Source organism: Carya illinoinensis, chromosome 14 (assembly GCF_018687715.1).
Source record: "Carya illinoinensis cultivar Pawnee chromosome 14, C.illinoinensisPawnee_v1, whole genome shotgun sequence".
NCBI lineage: Eukaryota > Viridiplantae > Streptophyta > Magnoliopsida > Fagales > Juglandaceae > Carya > Carya illinoinensis.
The window spans coordinates 24220831-24243874 of NC_056765.1; the positions used below are offsets into that span (position 1 = coordinate 24220831).

At 34.9% G+C, this 23044-nt stretch overlaps 2 pseudogenes; one reads left to right on the forward strand and one right to left on the reverse strand.

Annotated features, from left to right (window-relative positions):
* The first annotated feature begins 9095 nt into the window (after positions 1-9095).
* LOC122293713 lies at positions 9096-11609 on the forward strand (annotated as a pseudogene).
* A 9301-nt stretch (positions 11610-20910) lies between these two features.
* Positions 20911-22642, reverse strand: LOC122294283 (annotated as a pseudogene).
* Positions 22643-23044: the final 402 nt, after the last annotated feature.

Below are 23044 nucleotides of genomic sequence, written 5' to 3' on the forward strand. Positions count from 1 at the left end.
CAAATTTTTTTTTGCCAATAAAAAAATAAAAAATAAAAAACAAAGGTTTGGGATGAACTTGAAGTGGGTATTATTTGATTTGCAATAACGCTAGAGTTCTATACATAGGATCTCACTCTGCAAGATTGAGTCTTGGCGATAATGTGAAGATAACATCATAACACATAGAATGAATGTGATGGTATCATTATGTTGTGATTTTGAATTACCTGGTATATATTTTTTAAGGGTAAATTACGTGTTAGATTCTAAACTAATTGTAATTAATCTTAGTCCTTTTCAAAAAAGTACTCTGTCTTAGTTACATATTAGGTTTTCCTCTTGGTTTCTCAGATTGTATCTTTGGAATTTGACCCATTTGTGGAAATCTAGAAAATAAAATGAGCCTCTCACAACGTTATCCTACCTTTTTTTCATAAATTCAAGCGTTTGGACTTTTGTTTTACCATGTATATTCTCATGAAAAATCTCAGTTTTGCTGATGTTCCCTTCGAGGTTAATCATTGGTCTTTCCCTATCATGGGTCTTAACTTCCTTTAAGATAACAAAAAGATCCTAGGTGAAAAATGAAGAATTTTGTCCTCTTTGAAGCTAAACATCTGAGAAAGAGTTTTCTTTTTTAGTTGCTCATTAGTTGATGTTTGTTAATCTTGGCAGTGCTGGTGGCAACATAGACTTGTTGCACCAAAATTAAAGGATTTATGGAAGGTTTTGAAGTTTTGAGGTTTTGATCTATGTTAGCTTATGATCTTTTCAAGATTCTCTCTTGTATATTAGCATGCTATATTAATTTTGTAGGACAACAATCACTACTTGGTAATGGCATTATACCTATCTGGGTTGAGCTGCTTTAAAAGCCAAGTTATAAATGAAACTAAGATTTCCAATATGTTAGTTCTTAGATTTATTGCGTCTTTTATGCCCTGGTCATTTTGATCTTTATATATGTCTAAGAAGCAAGAAATGAATCCATGGAAGAGGTGTGTAGATGATGTTGCTGCTTCTGATATGCTCACACCATTATTGATTGTTTTTGTGCTAAGCTCATTAATTTGTGTAATTGTACTGGGTGTGTACATGCTAGCCTATACCATGTGTATGCATGCTACTGAATTTAGGCTATAATTAGTAGTAGATATCATTGTTTTATGCCATATGATTGAAGTAGTTGGATGATATGAAATACGTGCATGCCAAACCCATACCAAGTATTATCTAGAGTAAATTGATGGATACAGAGAATATTTTAGTTGTTGTTATTCCATATATATTTTTTTTAAATTTCCTATGCATGTGTTTCTGTATGTATAATGTAACCATGGCCATATAATGTAAATTAAAAAATTGATGGTGGTTTACTGATTTGTTAAATTTAGGTTGGAAATAGAAAATATGATTTGTTAAATTTACTGCTCTTATTTTTGCTAGTCTTTCTAGTTGATTTTTATGAAAATGTTGACTTGCTATAGAGGTTTTTGATTAATGGGTTTCCCAAACTCCTGATATGTTATATAACATATAATGGCGATTGACTTTTCCTGATCTTTGTTCCCTGCCAATCCGAAGTTACCAGCTCTGTTATTTTTTCTTTTAGTTTTTTGCTGCTCAAGTGGTTTTATTTGGTTTTTCAATAACGCAACTCGGATTCATATTTTAGCTAAATGAGTCAAAAGAACAAGAAGTGATTGATGTTTAAAGGCAAATGGTTTGTGTATTCTAATAGCATGTATAATAATTGCTTATTAACAAATTGAATCTTGTACTGCGCATGTGCCTCATCTAATCCTCGAGTAGATTGCCAGGTTAAGCCTTGTGGTACCCCTTAAAAAGTGGTTTCTTTTTCAATAGTGGATGGCAAAGCCCAACCAATGGAAGCAGATAAGTCATTTCTTAATTGCTCAATTAGCATTTCTTTTGTTAGTCATGGATAAATTGTTAAACTTTTGTGCAAAACAGGGCCTGTAATTCTTGGTAAGGGAACTGAGATGGGTGTGTGGGAAGAGGAAAGAAAGTATGGGACTTCTTAGAGTTAATCTTTCTGGCTTTTAACCATCCCTGAAGAGAGTTATGTAATGATGTGGACTCTGAAAGTCCACATTGAAGCAAGTAGCTAATGTGGGACTATGTGAGTGAGATAAACATGCACAACCTTGTTGTGAATATTTAGAGTTAACTATCGTTCATTTTCTCGTCCTATATTGTGTAATATCAGTCGTGGATCTGTTTAGCTTTTAGACTCTACAGTCTATAAAATACAATATTTACTTTCTAAATGAATATACTTGATGCTATATTTTCCTCTTCTCATGCCCTCGTTTTTATAATGCCATGACAGTGAGAGAATCCAGGTGTTATTGACAAGTGTTGCATACGTTCATTTAAATCTTGCTATGCAAAGTTTTTCAGGTAACATTATGTAGTTGCTCAATCTGATTTTGGGTAAATGGTTTCTTTCTCTCTTTCTTTTTTTCTTTTTTGACATGTAAATGGAAATTGACTTTGTATCTTATGTAATCCAAAAATGGGAAAAACTAACACAATAAATGGATAGCGTTAACAGTTTATTGGAATTCATACCTATTGATTCAAATAGATTGAGCTGGCCTGCAATGAGAGATTAACTAAAGGTAGAGAACAAAAGAATTACAGCAGTTAAAATAGTACCAGATTTCCTTAATTGCTAGAAATCAGGAGACTCAAGGCCGGAAAATTATCTTGCTTACTGGAAGAAGATGAATAGATTGACTGATTAATAAACTTCTTTGTAGTTTATTGTTTTTGAGATGCTTGTGGTGGGTGAAAATTCCAGCTTTTTTGTACTTTCTTGTTCTCTTCCATTTCTAAGTAAATTCCTATCATTTCTACATTCTTAACCCATGATCTTTATGTATCTTTCATGTAGAAAACTGAATGGCCTTTATTGGATAGCAAGCATGTTATAGTTGGAGGTGGCTTTGCTGGAACATCTTATTCATTTTTGCAAAGAATAGGTGCAATAAGGGTTGGATGATTAGAGAAATTTTAGCAGTACTTTAAAATGTATCAAGCTACCCCTCCGTCTATATAAATTATAATGTAAATGAATTTATAATTTGACTTGGGTAAGGATCCTTGAGTACTTTGTTGTTATTTTCTATGTACCCTTTGTATTATTAAGTAAAGGGAATTAAATCCTAGCTGATCTACTAACTTTACTTCTAATACAAGTGAAAAAAATTACTGAAACTGTATGTTTCAGTAGTAATTTTTTTTTTAATTTTGTAATTAAGTATTTGCAGCGATTTTAGTCGATGCAAATAGGCCAAAATTCGTTGCAAATAATTAGTTTCAGCGATTTTAGTCTTTGAAAAAAATGCAAAATGCAACAAAGGAAGCAAGCGTTGCTTTTGGGCATTTGCAGCGCTTTTTGATTTTTTGCAGCGATTTTAGTCCTTGCAAAAAATATTAAATGCAACAAAAGAGCAAGCGCTGCTTCTGATATAGTACATTTGTAACGTTTTTATAGAAATTTGCAGCGATAAATAGACGCTGCAAAAAGTATTAAAAGCAGCGCTAGATTGGTATGTTGCTTTTGATGTACACAAATTGCAGCGCTTATAAATCAATTGCAGCGATTTTAAGTGTTGCAAAAAATGGCAAAAGCAACGAACTAAATGTAGCGCTGCTGTTGTTGGGAGGCTATTGCAGTGAAATTTAATGATATAGCAAGGATAAATTTCGCTGCAATTTATCAAATGCAGCGCCATGGCAGTCACATGGGGTGGCCTTTTGCAGCGTGAAATTAGTGACTTTGTAGCGGTTTAAAAACGCTGCAAATGAAGTCTTTTGCAGCGTTTTTTTAATAACATTGCTATTGATTAAAAATATCACTTTTATACTGTCGAACATGCAAGGAGGGTAATAACGTTGTAATTGATCAATTACAGCGTTTTTTGAATGTATTTGCAATGATTTTAAGCGCTGCAAAAGGGCTAATTTCTTGTAGTGAATAAATTAAATTATTTATTTATTTATTTTTTTGAGTTTGAGTCGAGGTCTAAAATTAAGGAAAGATCCCTTTTATTAATTTTTTACACTATCCAAACCGTGGGCCCAAATATTTGAATGGGCCCTACCTGATCACCCATATGCCCAATCCCATTCCCGTGTGAACCCACTATTAAGATCTTTTTCTTCATGCACACTTCGATCATGTCCATTTCCCCCTTCATGCACATCTCTCCTCTCCTCTCTAGGGTTTTTGTTTTCAAATGCCTATATATATGCATACCATTTCCTCTCTTGGGTGAAGAAACTTCAAGCCGCATCTTTCGGTGAAACACCACCATAAGCTGCTCAGCCTCTAGCCACCCCCACTCATCGAGAACCACCGATTTAACTGCTGCCCTCCACGTCTAGTAAGAACCCATAGCCACGCTAACAAATAACAGCTTCCCACATGATGTCCACCAGCCCGTGTCTCCTCCACGTAGTGCCACTCACCACCATGACTCCAACCTTTTAACATCAGACCATGTGGTTTCCCTAGCCTCAATTCTTCTCAATCAAAGCCATCGACCCAAGTCACCCAACCACCAAGATCAGAGCAACCTTCACGCTGGGACCCCCCCACTGCCCAACCAATGTGAAACTACAGCACCACTATACTGCCACTATGAGACTCACACTGCAAACCACCACCTTGACTCCCTCCCATATGTAGCAACACCCTAACACGCTGAAGCCCCACACATTCCCTGACTGTCACATGCCTCCTCCACTTTCATACCACCAAAAACCACCACTGGTAGTCATGTTGCGGCGCCATGAGTGTGACGCCCCCAAATCCCCACGCACGGACACGGGAAAATCGAAACGTCCGGATGGTGATAACCCTGGTCACCACCCTAACGACGGGTGCCAAGTGTGTGCAAAGGCAACATATGTGCCCGAAGAAACACACAGCGGATAACGAAAGTCATATAACTAAGTATCAAAATTTTTCTTAATGTATTACAAGCTGTTTAAAACATACATAAAATATTACAAAACACTAATATAGTTTTAAACCAAACTATAAAGCATAACATCCGCAACTCGGCGGAGCCGCATCCTCGGGCTCAGCCTCCTCCTCCTCATCCTCAAAATCTGCACCAAAAGCTACGGAACAAAAAATGGTACCGCAGGTAAGTAAAACCCAAACACCACCAGATAAAAAGACATAGAACTCAAACAAAATGCATGAAGCATGCCCAATGCACAAAATCCAAAAAACATAATTATCCACACACGCCAAAAACCCATTTGGCCCAAAAACACATCTTTTCCAAAAACCACGCCAAAAGTCACATTTGGCCTCTATAACCGTCTCAAACCAAAATCCATTTTTACCCGTATGCACCATGACCTCCCCTAGGGGTCATCCGCACACCCTGGCTCCAGTGCCACACCGCAGAGTACCACCACGCATGTGACACCTAACGAGCGATGCCCAATTCCACGCCTCGCGTGTTCGTAGTCAAGCATCCTCTAGTCCTCACCAGCGAAGGGCCACGGAGTCGGTGCGTAGGGCGATGCCCGGTTCCGCGCCCGGCGCGTTCGTAGCCAAGCAACCCCTAGCCCCTGCTCCCGTCGTCGCCTAGCGACAACCCAGGAGACATCACTCAGTTTATTCCGCTCCCGAGTGACCAGAGGAGCTCCACCGGGATAATACCCCATCCCGGCTTGGGGTCGTGATACACACGCACCCGTAAGTCCACTTACGCCAATAAACAGGCTTTTCTCAATTAAACAAAAACACACGTGCATGCACCATGTAAATGCCATATCAATGCACAAAAATAACCAACCAACATATATCAATAAGACAATCAACTCCGTCCTCCATCCATCCGACCCCCGAACTCCTCGGACTCAGTCCGGAATCAACCAACCAGCAGATAAAATTATTGAATGAGCAATATATATTTAAATCTGAAAATGGGGTTTGGAAATTACTTACAACGCTATACGGTAATTTTAGAAAACACTCGACGTTGCAAACGGCGGAGAAAAAGCAACGTTACAGTGAAAATTTACTATGGCCGTGGGTTGTAAAATACCCACTTTTGAACGGGGACAAACCAGGGCATGAGATTGATAGGGGGAAGGTCTAGGGATGATTGTGAAGCTATTGGAAGTGGTGGTTGGCTGTGGGTGGCGGCAGAAACGGCGGAGAGAGGCCGGATTTCCCAAAAAGGAAAGCTAGCTCGTGGGAGCTGTTCCGGTGACCATTGGAGGCCGAAAATAGGTGGGTTAGGACGGCAAGGGACCAGTGATGAAGTGGTGAAGAAATGGTGGCCGGAGGTGGAGCGACGGCGGCTGATCGAGGCAAACACCGTGGAGGCTTTAAGGGGGTTTTCCGGCCAAACGGCTAGCCGGATGGGGCTGAGAATTGGTGGGGAGGTGCGCCGGAGGGAGGGGCTTCGAATGGTATGGGCGGTGTGCCGCATGGCGGCCGGCGGCGGTGGTTCTGGGCAGAGAGAGAAAACAGACGGAAAATGGGTAGAGAGAGAGAGTCGCGTTCGACGCGGGAGGAAGGAGAAGAAGAAGAAAAAGAAAAAGAAAAAAGAAAGAAGAAGAAAAAAGAAAAAAGAAAAAAGAGAAAAAGGAAAAAGGAAAAAAAAGAGATGTAGGAAAAAAAAGATGAGGTCTAATCCTCATTCCGGGAAAACAAAACTAAACCGCCGAAACGAGATTAAAACCCATAAACGACTAAAAGAAATAAAACACAAAATCAATTAAATTAAAAACCAATTCTAAAATGCAATAAATTAAAATAAATAAACTAATATATTAATTAAAATAAAAACAACCTTTCAGCGAAAATACACGTGAAAGTAGGTCATCACAATGAGCCTACAAAAGAGCAAACCTTTGTTTTTGCCCCCAAAATACAGAGCAGCTTGTCCATTAAGCGACTTCTCAACAAGCTGCCTAGCCACTTACCACTCGTTCGCCATCGTCCAGCCGCAAGACACAGCCACCATGCAGTTTTGCTGTTGCATTGTCCCTTCACACGGTTGTTTGCTTTGGCTACCAATCCAACAAAATTGTCGTATGCACCACCACACCTCACGGTAACCTTTATGCCGCTCAGTGTGCACATATTCTGTGCTCGTTGGGTAAGTTGCCACACATCTCTTTTTTCCTCACTGTAATCGCAACCTCATAACTCTTATGATTTTATATTTCCGTATTTGGGTTGGGATGCCTGTAGTTTTAGGTTGTGCTTGTAATTTAAGGTCTTATCCTTAGACAACTTTTGTCAAGTCTGAAACTTTTGTCAATTTTTCAATGGTTGGTAAAGTCAAGAATATTTTTTTAAAAAAATTTTTTTTATTATGTTTTTGCCTCTCCCAAAAAGCCATATATTATTATTGGTTTTACACAAATGTCCTTAAGGCCTTGTATTGGAAAGCTTACGTAAATCCTCCTGAAGGAAATTTTTGAGTATTTATGTTTTTAACTTTAAATGTCCATTTCGGACTTTATGTTTTAAAACTGATCATTTACATGGGCTGCTTTCCCTTTGTGGGTTGAGATTAGGTTTCGATTGCGAGGTGGGTTTTAAAATTAGTGTGGGCCGAGCTAGATTTTTAGAAACTATTCTAGTGATTTTTATATGGATATTGATGATTTTAGAAAATGATGATATTTTAAAATTATGAGAATTTTAGGATTCTGGTAAATTAAATTAAGTATTTTAGGTGTTATTACAATATAACTGTTCAATTGGAGATTTATTCAGGTTACATGTTTTTTCAATAGGTGATGATTGATTTTTCCTCACACTGTTGTGGATAAATTTTGAAAAGTTAAAAAGTCTAGGTAAGCGGGGTTCCTATGCTAGACTTTGTATAAAAAAATGAATTGAGTTTGATTTTGAAAAATATGCATGTTTTGTTATGAAAATAAGTTTGAAACACCTCAATTATTTGTTCTCCATTACTCATGAAATTTTGTATAAGAACAAAGTATTTTCTGCCATGACTGGTGTAGACATGAGATATTTAGACATTTTGTTTCTGAATTGTGCAATAGAGTAAATATGAAATTTTGTACATAAATTATATTTTTGTAATATGATTTTGTTATGTTCTAAAGATGTTCTATACTCTAATATGATATGATGTGATTTTTAAAAACCTCTGACATGACATTCTATTTCTGTTTCTATTCCATTCTAACCTTACCACAGGTGTAAAATTGTCGCATCTGTTCAGGTTGGTACCAACTTTTTTTTTCCAGTGCACCCACTTTGGAAGCAAAGTAGTTTTCTGCGTGGTCTTTCCTGTGTGCACACTCGGAGCTTCGAGAATAATAAGAGAAGATTCATATTCTGTTTCTGCTTAGTTGGTCACCAGGGTTTGCACAACGCTACCACGTGGGTTAAATATGGAATTATGCTATGATGTGAGGTTTTAGTTATGCTGTATCAAATGAACTTTGAATAAGAATATTTTCTGAAACACTTGCTCAGATATTTTTGATAACATGTTCTAATTCTTCATTCTGAAAGTAAAAGTATTTTTGTTCTGCATTCTGAACTCTGTAAATGCGCATGTTTGTACACTATTATATGTTCTCTACTTATTGAGTTGTTGATAACAAACTATTTATCTCCACAACATTTTTTAGATGATTTTGGAATAGTTCATCTAAAGATCAAGATTATGGAGCGTGTGTGATGATTATTTAAGTATAGTGGATTACTCATAGAAGATTTATGATGATTGTCAGCTTTTATTAAGAGATTTTGTAATATTCTGATGACTTTATATTTTGAAGTCTATAAATATCTTGATGAAATGTGAGTTTTAAGTTATATGAAGTAACTTTCTGACCCCTGCGGAACCGGAGCGTTACAATTACTGTGCTGTTGAGTCAAGAAATAGCCTGGTGATAATTCACCACCACCAAGCTATTTCTCATTCATAAAATATGTTACTTATATATTTAAAAAAAAACAGAAATAGTCTGGTGATAATTCTTGCAAACATTGGTGTTAGTCTAACATGTAAAATGAGAGAGAGAGAGAGAGAGAGAGAGAGAGAGAGAGAGAGAGAGAGCTATCTATGACAGTAAAGAGACTATTGGGTTATTAAATCAACTTAATATACTTTATTACATCCTGTTAGAGATTGAATAGTGAAAGGGTTATAAACAATCTTTCTTACATTGTGCACACAGGAAAACACTAATCAAAAGCATGTAAAGAAAAAACCCCGAGCACCGGCCAAGTGTAAGCATCTCTTCTAAATTCAGTGTCGTGTGAAAAATATTTAACCAGCAATCATTGTAACAATTTGGAGTTTTATCTTCTTCAAGCATTTGAGATTCTGAAGCACCCATATTTGCAACGTTATGTCGATCAATACTGTCCATCATTCACTCCAACAGAATGCTCCCCAGAAAATTCTACTTCAGTCACTCGTAATTCTCAAAGAATCATTGCTGAAAGCCAAAACAGTACTAGTTCTAGCAGTGACATAGATAGGTTGCTTTCAAGTGAAAAAAACACTAGCGATGGTCTCAAGTAGTAAGGTGACACTGATTTGGCTTCTAGTGATGTTGAAGATGGATCTGAGAAGCTCCTTCTTAGTGCAGAAGAAAATCTTCTCAACTTGTGTGCAGTCAAAATGAATGAGAGAGAAGTGATGAAACCTGTTCATCATGAACATATATCTAGTAACGAATTGAGGAAACCAAAAAGCATTAAAAATATAATGATGGCTTTAAAAGAAGGGAAAGTTAGAGAAAATAGTTCTCCAATACAAAGGCTGGAGGTGCACTGACCCAATGAACAAACACAGAAGCATTGCCTAAACTGCCCAAACCTAGTACTATTGCTTCTGGTTTTAAGTCTAATGCAGATACACCTACTGTTGCACAAGCAAAAGCATCCTTTGATTCTGCCAAGCGGATTCAGGGATCACATCTTTAAAAGCACTAGGTACCACTGTGAATCATATTATATATCATAGTTTCATTACGTGTATTGAACTGATCACTGATATATCTCAATCTTCTTCTTCAGTTGCCCGTAATCGAATCCTCACCTATAACTAAACCTAGACAGGATGTGACTCCTCTATTTGGTCCTGTAAAACTGGCTGTCCAAGATGGACCTCCTGCTAAGTCAAGGCAAAGAACTCCTCCTAATGTGGTCAGACAAACATCTATTCCAGGCCGGATGAAGCAAGTGGGGCTTGATGATCCAAATGCAGTAAGCAGTAATGTCAAGTTTGGTGCAAGTGAGATGCCCCAGAAAGTTGAAAAGACTCCTCTTCAAGTACCTAACAGTTGCCTAACACATGTTTCTAGGCAGTTCATACAGCCTCAGAAGGCTCAAGACAGAGTTTCAAAAGGAATGCAAACAGATAGTAGCAATTCTGTCTTATCTTCAGTGTCGGTTCAAGGATTTTAGCTTTGTGATGATGATGCAACTTCTTTTATAGACATGAGAGGACAAATACTTTCTGATGATAAGTGCATCACTCATACTGGCCGCACAGAATCTTATACATCCAACAGCTCACTGGCTATCCAGTCTCATTTCGAGATATCTGATAATATGGCTGGGGAAAACCATGAACGTGATAGTAAACCTATAATGTGCTCAGTTCGAACCTCCAGGGAGATACTTGATCTTCAAAATACCACCTCTGTTGATGAGAAAGTGAGTTCAACTGTGTTTCAAGAACTCCCAGCCATGAGCTCTGAAGAAATCTTTGTTTGTAGATATGATACCTCTTTAAGCAGGCGAAGTAGTAGGCCTGACACAATGATCTAATCAAACTTTAAATCTGCATCCAGTGGTGATGACAAGTTCACTGTAAGGGAACATCTATCATCGGTTGCAAACTTGCAAATACTACCACTTCCATTGCATCTCTCGTTTTATCTAGCCAAAAGAATTTTCAGCTTGATGCAACGACTCTTGTTTCATCTCTCATCTTGCCAAATCCAACAGTTGAAAAACCAGGTGCCACCCATCTCCCCCCAACATTTGATGACATCATACATGTTATTCGGCATAGTAGTTTCCGTATTGCAACTGAATAGCCAGTATTGAAAACCGTAGAGATGGGGGTGCCGAATTTGAATGTTGGTAAGCTGATAAATGCAGTGAGGGACGACATAGAGATGAGAAACATGACTGCTTCTGCAAATCTTAAATCATCAAGTGGCTCTGAAACCTTGAATTTAAAATCAAATGTTTCTGATAAATCAGGTCTCAAGGAAGAGGATTTAAAAGATCTTGGCCTTCTGCTGTAAAATGTGATACCTTGGAGCCAACAAAGCCCAACCCTCATGTGACTGAAGAGGGACCACCAACAAAGGAAACCTTGAATGTTAAGTGTTTTAGGTAGAGGTCAGAGGCACTTGAAGAGCTACTAGAGTTGTCTGCAGAGTTGCTCCAGCAAAGTAGATTAGAGGAGCTTGCAGTTGTTTTAAAGCCTGTTGGGAAAGACAAGGTCTTCCTTAGGGAGACAGCTATTTGGTTATCAAGGAGTCTTGGAGGAATGATAATGGAAGATATTGGACGGATTTTATGCCAGCATCATATCTTAGGTAAGGTTGCTTGATTTTATGCCATTTGTAAATGCTATAGTAGATCTTAGCGTTTTGTCAACCTTTTTGTCCATTTGCATATTCAAGCTCAGTTTGAATTTTAAAGAGAACAACCAGGCCTTGTCTTTCCTTATTTTTTTTTTCCTCTCTCGAATTCAATTTATTCTTTTCCCCTTCTTGCTTCCTATTATCTTGCAACCCTACTTCTCCCTAGCTACTCTGGTAATATTTTATAAATTGTTTTACTTTGAATAAACAATTGATAATATTTTGTATTTATCTTACAATTACTTACTTATATCTCTATTACAACTTGCACTCCAGTTATTTGGTCCCTTTGGATTCCAGTTATCTAGTCCCAACATTTAATCTACTGCAAATTACTTATTTACAACTTGGACTATGGTTATCTGGTCCCTTTCAATTCTAATATTTATCCGGTCCTGCATTTATTTATTCATATGGAGAAAAGTGTTATAGCGACGGAGAAATTTCATAAAACTAAACTTACAAACTGATATGACTTTATATAATGTATTAAATTTACTTTATAGTAAAAATAACTTTATAATTTAATATACCACATCAAACTAATCAAAAGTGAGTATTATGTATATGTATGTGTGTATATGATATACATATACATATGGCATTATATAGACGTTAAACCCTTGAACAAATGAAAAGTGAAGGAAGACAAATTAATCTTTTATTTTAAATTGCTCAACATATGCCAAAAATAGGTTTTATTGTTCAAGACATGGTCAATAACCGATTGGGATAATTCATAAATGAATAATGTATATACAAGCTTCAAATTTATAAATCTCGCGCAAGCCTCTTATAAAAAAAGTGGACTCCACAATGAAAAAGTGTGATTTTTTTTTTTTTTTGGTGGGATCTATTTTTTTACAAAAGGTTTGTACAAAATTTATTCATTTAGAACTTGTTCCTAACATTACTCTTCATAAATCACTAATTAAGCCTAGTAACTGATGTGATTAGTTGTTGTTTGTCATGACATAATGGCTATTAGTTGGAAAATCTTCCAAAATAACTGGAAAGCATCTATAACCTTTTACAAATAGCCTATAATTTCGGGGGTAATTATATGAATTCGAATATTTAAATAAAAATAAATCATTCTATTTGAAAGTCTTTAACACTATACATCATTTATGTGTCATAATTTAATTTGAAAGATAAATTTTAAAATTTGAATCTTACAAATAAAATCATGTCAGCTGGATGGTGTATATACTAACTGTGAATGTATAATTTTTCTTACAAAAATATTCTTTATGAATTCTTGACCATTTAAAATGTTTTTAAGAGACCAACAAAAAGGTCTGAATTTGTGAGAAGAGGTGATACTTACAAGACTTCATTCAAATGGAGGGCAAATAGCACCCTTGTACATTCACTAAGTTTTATGCTTCTTTTTAACCCAAATCTTAAATTTAAGTGTAATGTTGTGTCATTGAAATGAACCTATGAGTCCCTAACGAAAGCCAATATTAATAATTATTGGAATTGTTCATTTTTATATTTTATTGTTTATCAGTTTAAATTGACTGAATTGAGATTAAGGGCTTGCATTACAAGAAATTTAATTTTTAGAGATGAAATTTGTTAGGGACGAAATAAATTTCATCCCTAAAAATACTTTTCAGAGACAAAATTTAAATTTCATCTCAAAAGATGGAGAACCTTATAAATCCGTTCGAACTAATATATATTAGTTCGAACCAAAGATTCTGGGACGAATTAGATTGTTTCCAAAAATCTAAACCGTTCGAACTAATAAAATTTAATTTGAACAGATGATTAATCTATTCGAATGCAAAATAATTAGTTCGAATGAGTATTCCCTTGTTCGAACGGTATTATTTAATTGAAAATATATATTGTTAAAATTGTAATAATACATATATTTTCTATTAATTTTTTATCATTTTCAAAGTAAATAAAAATGTCTATATTTTATATATTATGATTTACAATGAATTAAAATATTTACGAATTCATAATTTAATTTTATGTAATTAATTTAAAAATATTTTAGTTCAATAAATATTACTTTAAAGATAGTGTCATTTTTTCAATTATTGTGAACATTAAGTATAATGAGAAGAAAATATAATTAACAATAAAGAGGCTAGCAAACACTAAAAATAAAAATGATACATTAATTACACCCCAAAAAGAGTTAGAAGTTCTATATAACATAAAACAAGTAAAATAATAACAAACAATATCTATTTATTAAGTAAATCAAAATCCTCCTGTAAGGTATGTAAACATCATTCCAAGTCCTTAAACTTCTCCATGATTGGCTGAATGAAGTCCCTCAATATAAATAACAATAAGGGCTGCTAAATATCATCTTTAGTTTGAATGATTAAAATTCAATTCGAATGGCCGAAAATTTCATTCGAATGACCTCATAAAACTTCATTCGAATGAACCCAAATTCTATTCGAATGAACTTCTATTCCATTTGAATGACAATAAATTCCATTCGAATGACCTTGAATTTCATTCTAATAGAATTTAAGCTCATTCGAATGAAACTGAGCCAAACAGATATGGCTAAGTCGACTTAGTCCCGAATCTACAAACTAGTTTTTCAACATAATCCAAGATTTTAATCGGTAGAAATGATTTGGGAGTAAAGCCCCATCATTTCTACCGATTACTTTTTTATCATTTGGTCCCAAAACAACAAAATAGGTTTGGAGAAGAAACTGTATCGCGGCTTATATAACATAATTTCGTTCAAACGGAAAGGGTATAAGTTCGAATGAATTATATAATAATTCATAAAAAATATATATATAAGTACAAAAGGTAAAACAATACATTTTATATTACTAATACTAGTATATAATACTAATATTAATACTAATAAAAAATTTATGGACTAGTATATATAATATATATTAGATATCTATATTATATAGTATAGAGTATTTAATTAGTTACTTATATATATTGTAAGTAACTAGTATATATATAATAGTATATATATTATGCATTAGATGAGTATAAAATAGTATTGTGTAAAGCATTGCATTATAAAGTAAAATACTAAGTATATAGTAAAACATTGCATTAAATATAAGTATAAAATACATATATCTAATATATTTAGTTCGTATATTAATAAGAAGGGAAAAGATGTGAAATGACTACCTTATAAAGTTTCTTGGCTAATAAAATTTTATTACTGCAAAGAAACTGTTTTGTTGTAACCACGATTGCAAATATGGACAAAAAAAACCTTGAAAACCTTGAAACTATGGGCTAAGAATCCAACAAAAGGTTCCTTACAATATTGTTTCAGGTTTAGGGAAGATGCTTAGGATTTGATCATTCATTGGGAGGAATGAGATTTTTCATTCTAACTAAGTAAACTTATTTTATGAGATAAGAGATATTTAGTATCAAACATGTTTAAGTACTAACCTAGTGGCTTCAAGCCTCTTAACTATAATTAATGATGCTGAACTCTGTTGATACTTATTGATCTTCTCTCATGAGCAAGTCTTCATGTCTAAATCATAAAAATGAGTCCACTATATGAAGGTAATTATGAATTAACCTATTTGTTGTAATTGGGATAAACACTTATAGATTAAAGTACAGGGTTTTGAGGACTTCGCATCATCGCCTAAATCACCTCTTATGCAAAAATTCCACCCATTGTCTTTAAATTGTTTAGTTGATAAACGAATTAGTGGTTACTGATCCTAACAACAAAAAGATACAAGCATATGCAAATTCTTTCTTTATGTGGATTTATTCATAGTTTTTTTTTTTTTTAAAGTATGACCATGCTGTCATTGAATTCCAAGAAAGAAATCTAGGCTCATATATTGTTGCAAATTGTTAGCTTTGTCTCTAGTGCTAGATTCTATTCCCAAATAATGTAATCAGGGTTTATCCTTACCATTTTAGCTTCTTATGCATACACCCTGACTTACTCATGAAGAATCTTATGCACGTAGCTTCTTCAATTGGTTTAGTGAAACTCAACATAAAGACATTTGGCATGCTTCATGATGAGGTAAAATTGTTTTCTGTATTATTGGTCATGATTTATTTTAGCCTTAACTTTCTATCTTTAGAGTTATGCCATGTTACAATAAAAAGATGCTGCTTCTTTTCTATGATTTGGCATATTACCATGAAAATCAAGATCGGTTGTTAGGATGTCAACATTCTTTTCATTGGAAATCTTTGAGCAATGCAATTGTTTCCTATTCATAAAATTTCCAAGCAGTGATACATGGTTTTTCATTGGTTTGACAACGCTTTAAGTGAAACATTTTACATATGGCATGGCTCCCTGACCATTAGAGTATGTATGGATATGCATTAAAAAGGTCACTTAGTATATGTAGATTTGGGCACAAAGATTCAGAAGAGCATTTCAATGCAAACTAGGGTGGAGATTCAAATTATTGCTAGAATATGCTGGTTCAGGGAAAATTATATCTACCACTACTTGCCATTATTTTTATTGCTATCTCTGCAACACACTTGTATATATATATATATATATTTGTAAGTGAGGGGGATTATATAGTTAATTTGATTTGTGGTTTGCATGGGTCTTTTTCTCTGATGCAAATTGTTTACAAGGGTGTCTTTAAATTTTAATATTGTGCTTTGGTTACAGGCTGTGTATGGTGGTGGGAAAATAGATTTGAAGGGCTTTTATTCTAGATTGATTGGAAATCCTTGCCGATGTCTTACCGTAAGTACCCTGCTAAATCACATGAATTTACTTAGTTTTAGGGTTCATAACTTCATATATCAGTATCTTATATGAATTGGGTTTGCATTTTCTTTTTTATGTTACTTATGAACTGGGTTTGCATCTCCCTTTGTAGCATAACTGGTATGAGCTAGGATTAGAACATTTGAAATCATACTTATATATTTTGGAAATCAATATCATGATACGAGGATTAAACATCTTCTTCCTCTATCACAAAGAATAAGAACTATTTCATTATACAAGGATTAGATTTTTATCTGGTATTCTAATTGTTCAAGTGAGGTTGACAACTATTGTTTATGACTAGAACATCAATGATGATGATGATGTGTACTAGTAGAGTTGTTGGTATTTTGACAACACAAGTGCTAGCTAGCTAGAAGATCAAGACAAGACAAGAAAAAATATAACTGGGTTTGAAAATTGATTACACCTAATCATCTAGCTAGCTTTATTTGGAATCCAAATTCAAATTCTTTTCTTTGGAACCCATATTTCTGATCAGTGAATGATTTTTGCTGTCTCTCCTTTGCTGTGTTCCATCCAAATAATAGAAAATACCAAGACACCAAAAAATAAAAAACAACTTAATAAGGAAGAATGTGTACTAAAACAATTATAACCAAGCTATCCCATTTAATCAGTATGATAGGACTTTAAGGAAGAATGTATAGTTGTCTCTTCTTCTCAACTAGAGTTTGGATCCTTGATTCAAGTTAATCAGTATGATCAGTTGGAGTTCCCTGGAGTGGTTCCTCGCTCCTTTTATTGGTAATCTTCACTTCTTCTATGGTTAGGGTTAGTGCTTATTCATTCTGTTAGGGTCAGCATACTACAGTTTGAAATTATCTTTTCTAACTATATGAAATAGTCGAATGAAGATTAAATTATTTCTTCTAGTAGGTCAAGTGTTCTAAGGGCATTAAATTAACTCCTTGCAAAATATTGTCATTTTTGTAGGAGCCTTGCTTGTATCAATTTTGGCATCTCCACTTATATTGCCAAGTAAATTGCTGCACTTGCCAAAGATTTATGGTTAGTTTTTGGTGAGTTATTCAAATACTTGGGAAAAATCATATGAGTTTATTTATCTTAGATTGGAGTGAAAGTTGTTTATGTGGAGGTGCTGCACTATCGGTAACAATGAAATCCATGGAGGTTTTTTTCTTTTTAATTTTAATTTCAGCACGTCCTTTAGGCTTTTTTTTATGCTTGTGATTGAAAAAGGGTCTACTGTAGTTACAAGTGGTTTTGACTCTTCATATAAATCTTTTATAAAGAATTTCTCTATTATAAACTGAATATATTGGTCCAATACAGAAGGTTTTATAAAAAATCTCTTACTTCTACTATTTTATATCAAATAGTAGAAGGCTTATTAGTTTTGATGTGCACGTACAGATCCAGAATAAGTGATACAATTTTTTGTTATGAAGCATCAAATAGCCTGCACATATGATGTCTCATACATGAAGGAAGTATATAATATCTTTCATTAATAATGGCTAAACATATATATATATATATATATATATATATATATATATATATATATATATATATATATATATATATATCTATATCTAACAATATATTATTAGCAAACACAGAGAATGTGACACATGCAGGTCATATTTTCAGCTTTAGCTTATGAGTACATATATATATATATAAGCGGGTGATGGCTAACTTAGACACTAAGCATATCTAGGTATGCATTAGCATCATATACATTTATAATATTAAGCTCTCAAATAATGGCCAATAATATTGAAGATACTCATGACTGGAAAATTTTTTGTTAAGTATTGGTTTTGTTCTTTTGTTATTTGTAAGCCCCATGTATATGGTACTTAGCCATTTTTTTATAAGCCCCCATGTAAATTTGGGTGTTGGATAGTGGAGGCGATTGATGAATTGTCAATGCAACAAATGCACTACTCCTTTATAATTGCTCTAATGGTGTGTACTAATGCATTTTATGTATAATTGCCAGATTGGTGTGTCCATATGGAAATATCAAATATCCAACAAGGGCTGATGCAGTCTTGTGAGGAGTTGTTTTGTCTATCCCTCATGCCCAGGTGCATATTGTTATATCTAACTAGATATAATTTATAAAGATAGAGGAGCAACACAGTTGACATATCGTTATATCTATACCGTTAAATTATATTAGTAGAAGTACTAAAATTCGAATTCATATATAGGTGCTAGTTATATATATAGTACAAAAATATTTTTGAAATTACTACTAAAACTGTATGTTTTAGTAGTAATTTTTTTTTTTAATTTTGTAATTGAGTATTTCCAGCAACTAAAAATCGTTGGAAATAGGTCAAAACTCGTCGCAATTGATATATTCCAGCTATTTAAATTCTTGGAAAAAATGTTAAATGCAATGAAGGAAGCAAGCAATGCTTCTAATATGGGGTATTTGTAGCGCTTTTAGAGTTTTTGCAGTGATTTTAGTCCTTGAAAAAAATGTTAAATGCAACAAAGGAAGCAAGCGCTGCTTCTGATATGCGGTATTTGTAGCGCTTATATACTTTTTGCAACAATTTTATTCTTGAAAAAAATGTTAAATGCAACGAATGAAGCAAGCGCTGCTTTTGATATGGGGTATTTGCATGCTTTTCAACATTTTGTAGCGATTTTAGTCCTTGGAAAAAATGTTAACTGCAACGAAGGAAGCAAGCGCTGCTTCTAATATGGGGTATTTGCAACGCTATTGAGAGCTTTTGCAAGGATTAAAATCGCTGGAATTACTCAAAAGCAGCGATCCTAATGGGAATTTCATAACATATTCCTAGTGTACTATTTTTTAATTTGCAACGAAAATATATTGCTGCAATTGACTTTATTTGCAACATTTTTTTTGATATCACTGCAATTGATCAGAAGTGAAAGGTTTATATCGTCGAACATGCAAGGAACTAAAATACGTTGCTTTTGATTAATTGCAGCGTTTGTTCATAGTATTTGCAACAATTTTGAGGGCTGCAAAAGGCCAAATTCCTTGTAATGGTATCATGGTTGCCAAACTCTTAGGCCTGCAGCAAGAAGGTAGAGTGGGCTCCTATGTGGTTTGGGGTCCCTCCAATGCCAAAGTTAGTAGAGAGTGATGAAGCGGTCTGGGAGAGTTAAGAAGTAGAATAAGGGTTCAAAGAGTTTCCCCCTAGGTGGGATTGAGATATTTATACCTGACTTGAACTTAGTTGCCGAGGGAGATTGTGGGGTGTCAGGCTGTACTCTGGCCAGACTTGCCACCCGCCTCTTATCATGGCAGGGTGTTAGGCCGAGGTCGTGCCATCCCACGGCGCCTAAGGTAGCACACCATTGCGTGTACAGGTTCCCTGACATACATTAAATACGACATGCTTCTTGCGAGGTGCACCCATTATCGGACATGCCCAACCGTTTGGGCTATGAGTAGATGTCAATTTTGTACTCTTTGGTAGGACTCGACTAGTCCCTGCAGTCCCTGGTGTTCCCTGCCCATGATGGGCCTTTCACCTGGGCTGTGCCAAATGCTCAAATCTTTCCTAATGGGCAGGCACACCACTTATTAATCCGAGCTTCTGGCTTACTTAGGTCTCTACCTGATGGGCTGGGGCCTTCTCATCTCTCGTGGCCTAATCATATTGGGCCCAGGCCTATCCCGGGAGGGTCCCCCTTACAAAGCTTGTTCGCATGGAAACAACTGTAGAAAATATTATATGTTCATATATAATGATGTGATAAAACCCTTGTTACTTTTTTTTGGCATATATATATTATTTTTTCAAGGATGTCAATGTGTCATGATGTTCTAAGGATTAAGATAGTATGATTAATGATAACCTTATATATAAAGTTTGGAATCCTAACTCAATTTTGGAGGAATATTTGCCAAAAATCTTAACTGGATTACCTTATTAAACCCTAGCTAGTATAATACAACTGGAGCAAGGTATTAAAGGTTATATAATTTAAAATAGCCCATTTTTGTTAAAATTTAAAATTAAAAGAGTTAACCGATCAAATTACTTATTAAACCCTAGCTAGTATAATACATGCAGTATAGACTTGAAAATATTTAAAAAATCAAGAGATCAAAAAAACTTGAAAAAATCGAATTGCAAGCATAACTACGTATTAATATGTGTTAGAGCAACAAATACTGTATTTTAACGACAAGTATGGCAATAACAACACATGATAACACTTAAAAGAAATAAAAATTTATTTATATATATATAACTGTACTCCAAGAGTAATGCCCAAATCAACAGCAATGCACCAATTAAGGACACTTACGTAGTTATGTTAATATCAAATATGGAAGATTTGGATATAAGGAACTTAGTGTTGCTACTCTTATATATAGTCAATAGAAGTTGAAATTCACAACCTACGGTGTGTGAAATAAGAGTAATGTTATATACAGTCATGAAGTACGCAAATGCCGCGCAATCGTTTTAAAAAAGAGTTGAGTTTACAATTAAAAAGTGATCACGTAAATGCAACTAAAAAACAACAATTCAATATTTATCACGTAAATGCATGCAAAACATAATTGAATCACTACTTATTACATTATTTTATATTTATACATTGCATTACAAAATACAAAATTACAATATATTAAATGAAATTACATATCAAAAGTGGATTACATAGAGCCACTAATATATAATGTCTGCTCCATGCAATCAATGCATTCCTCCACAGCTGATATATGTGTCATGAGAACCTTCATTTGTGTCTCCATTCTCAAATCTCCCACCAGGCAAAGCTGCAATAGTTTAACTTATCATAAGCAAATTAAAAACTTATGCAGATTAAATTTTTAGAAACACAAACATAAGCAATCATAGCCATCACCTGACTCAAATAACTCTAATTCAAAATAAACGGGATATCCAAAGCTTATACAGAATGTATGGAACACTGAAAATAAAGTAATAAAAATTTGATCCAAACTTACCAAACTGTTGCTTAAGCTTAGGACTATTAGCAAACACACTATCCAGAGAATTGCAACCTAGTGGGAAAAAAGAGGACAAATTAAAAAGAAATCAGCAAAGACTCCTAGAAAGTTATATGCATCAATACTTACAACTTGCTTTTCCAGAACATGGGACTTACAACTAAAATAAAATGAAACATATCATTGTTATTGATAAATTTACAACCAAATAAAATGAAAATTCTCAACTTAAAGGAGGCTTACAACTTATTTGGGCTGTTCAATATCCCAGAAGGGACCGTCATTTGGTAAAAGGTTGCCAATTCACAAGCACTTGCAAAGAATTTGTGAGATTTGAAATCCAAGTCAACTTCATACAAAAGCAATGAACGAGACAGCCAGACAGCCATAATCTTTCCAATTGTAGAACTAGAAAATAAATATTAAATTGTACCCAGAAATCTTTCCAATTTTCACATTGTAAACTTTATCAGGAGAGCCTTTGAGCAAAACATTCAAAACTATGGATAAGAGGAGTTGGCAGCATAATTACCTCAGAAGGCCCAACTAACTAGTCGGAGAAGGGCACTGTCAATGCAGCATTGAATTCTGTAGCCCACTTCGTTGGAGGAAATAGTTTTCTGAACTGCAGACACAACAACTCTGTTAATCCCTCTTTTATTAGAACCTGGATTTACACATCGTATAGACCAGAACAAACCATGTCCCTGACTGACACCCTCTCTTCCAAGCATTAACCATCAAACAATTAAAAAAAGAGTGAAAGACCAAACTTAGAATTATTATGCATTATCCACCTGAGCAGGCGCACCTGGAGGGAGCATAGACAAGAGCACCTCACGAACAACTTGCTGCTGCTACAAACGAGACCTTCCCTGCATTACTCTCTTAGACACATCCACAAAGCTCTCGTAGTCAAGATTCCACCACCCTTTCTTCTTCGTGTCTGTCCCAGCTTTAGCCGAGGCTACAAACTTCTCCATCTTCCGAGCAAAGAGTGTCATGAATGCCCTCTCAAAGAACCAATCATTGTACCGTGTTTTTTGTCCTAAGGGAGCTGGCTCTCCCGATGGCTCTGCAATCCCACACCGGATGATCATGACATTTCCGGTGCTTGGTCTATGCAATGGAAGATGTTGAGGAGGCCTGAACTGGACAGCTTGGAAGCTTAGGACCACCATGGATTTTTCCTGTATTGGTTTTATCCAAATAAATGGGAGTACCGAGTTTAGGCTCTCTCAACAGGGTTTTAAGTACAAAGACCACATTGAAGCAAGAAGATAGACCACTTTCATTAACCTCAAAATTGTATGTGGCTTCTTGGGGTTCCAGCAAGAACAGTAAAGGATAGCCCCAGACAGGGTAACCAGCATGTGGTTGGTTGAGTTTCCTTTGTTTCCATGGGAAAGATTATGGCCAGACAGCCAGGCATATACCTCACCACGTTCCTACCTGCAACCCGTTGTTCAAGGCTTGTGGCTGACCTCTCTACAGACTACGTATTTTTCCTTCTCTATATTATTTTCATTAAGAATTTTTCACAAATAGTTGGTAGTATGTCTAAGTTTACTATATTATGAAACATTTTAACATAAAAATTAGTTAATTCATGGAGAAATTATGGTTAAATTAAAAGTAATGCACACAATATAATCGAAAGCTTTGTTTTTTGTTTTCTTGCAAGTTTTACG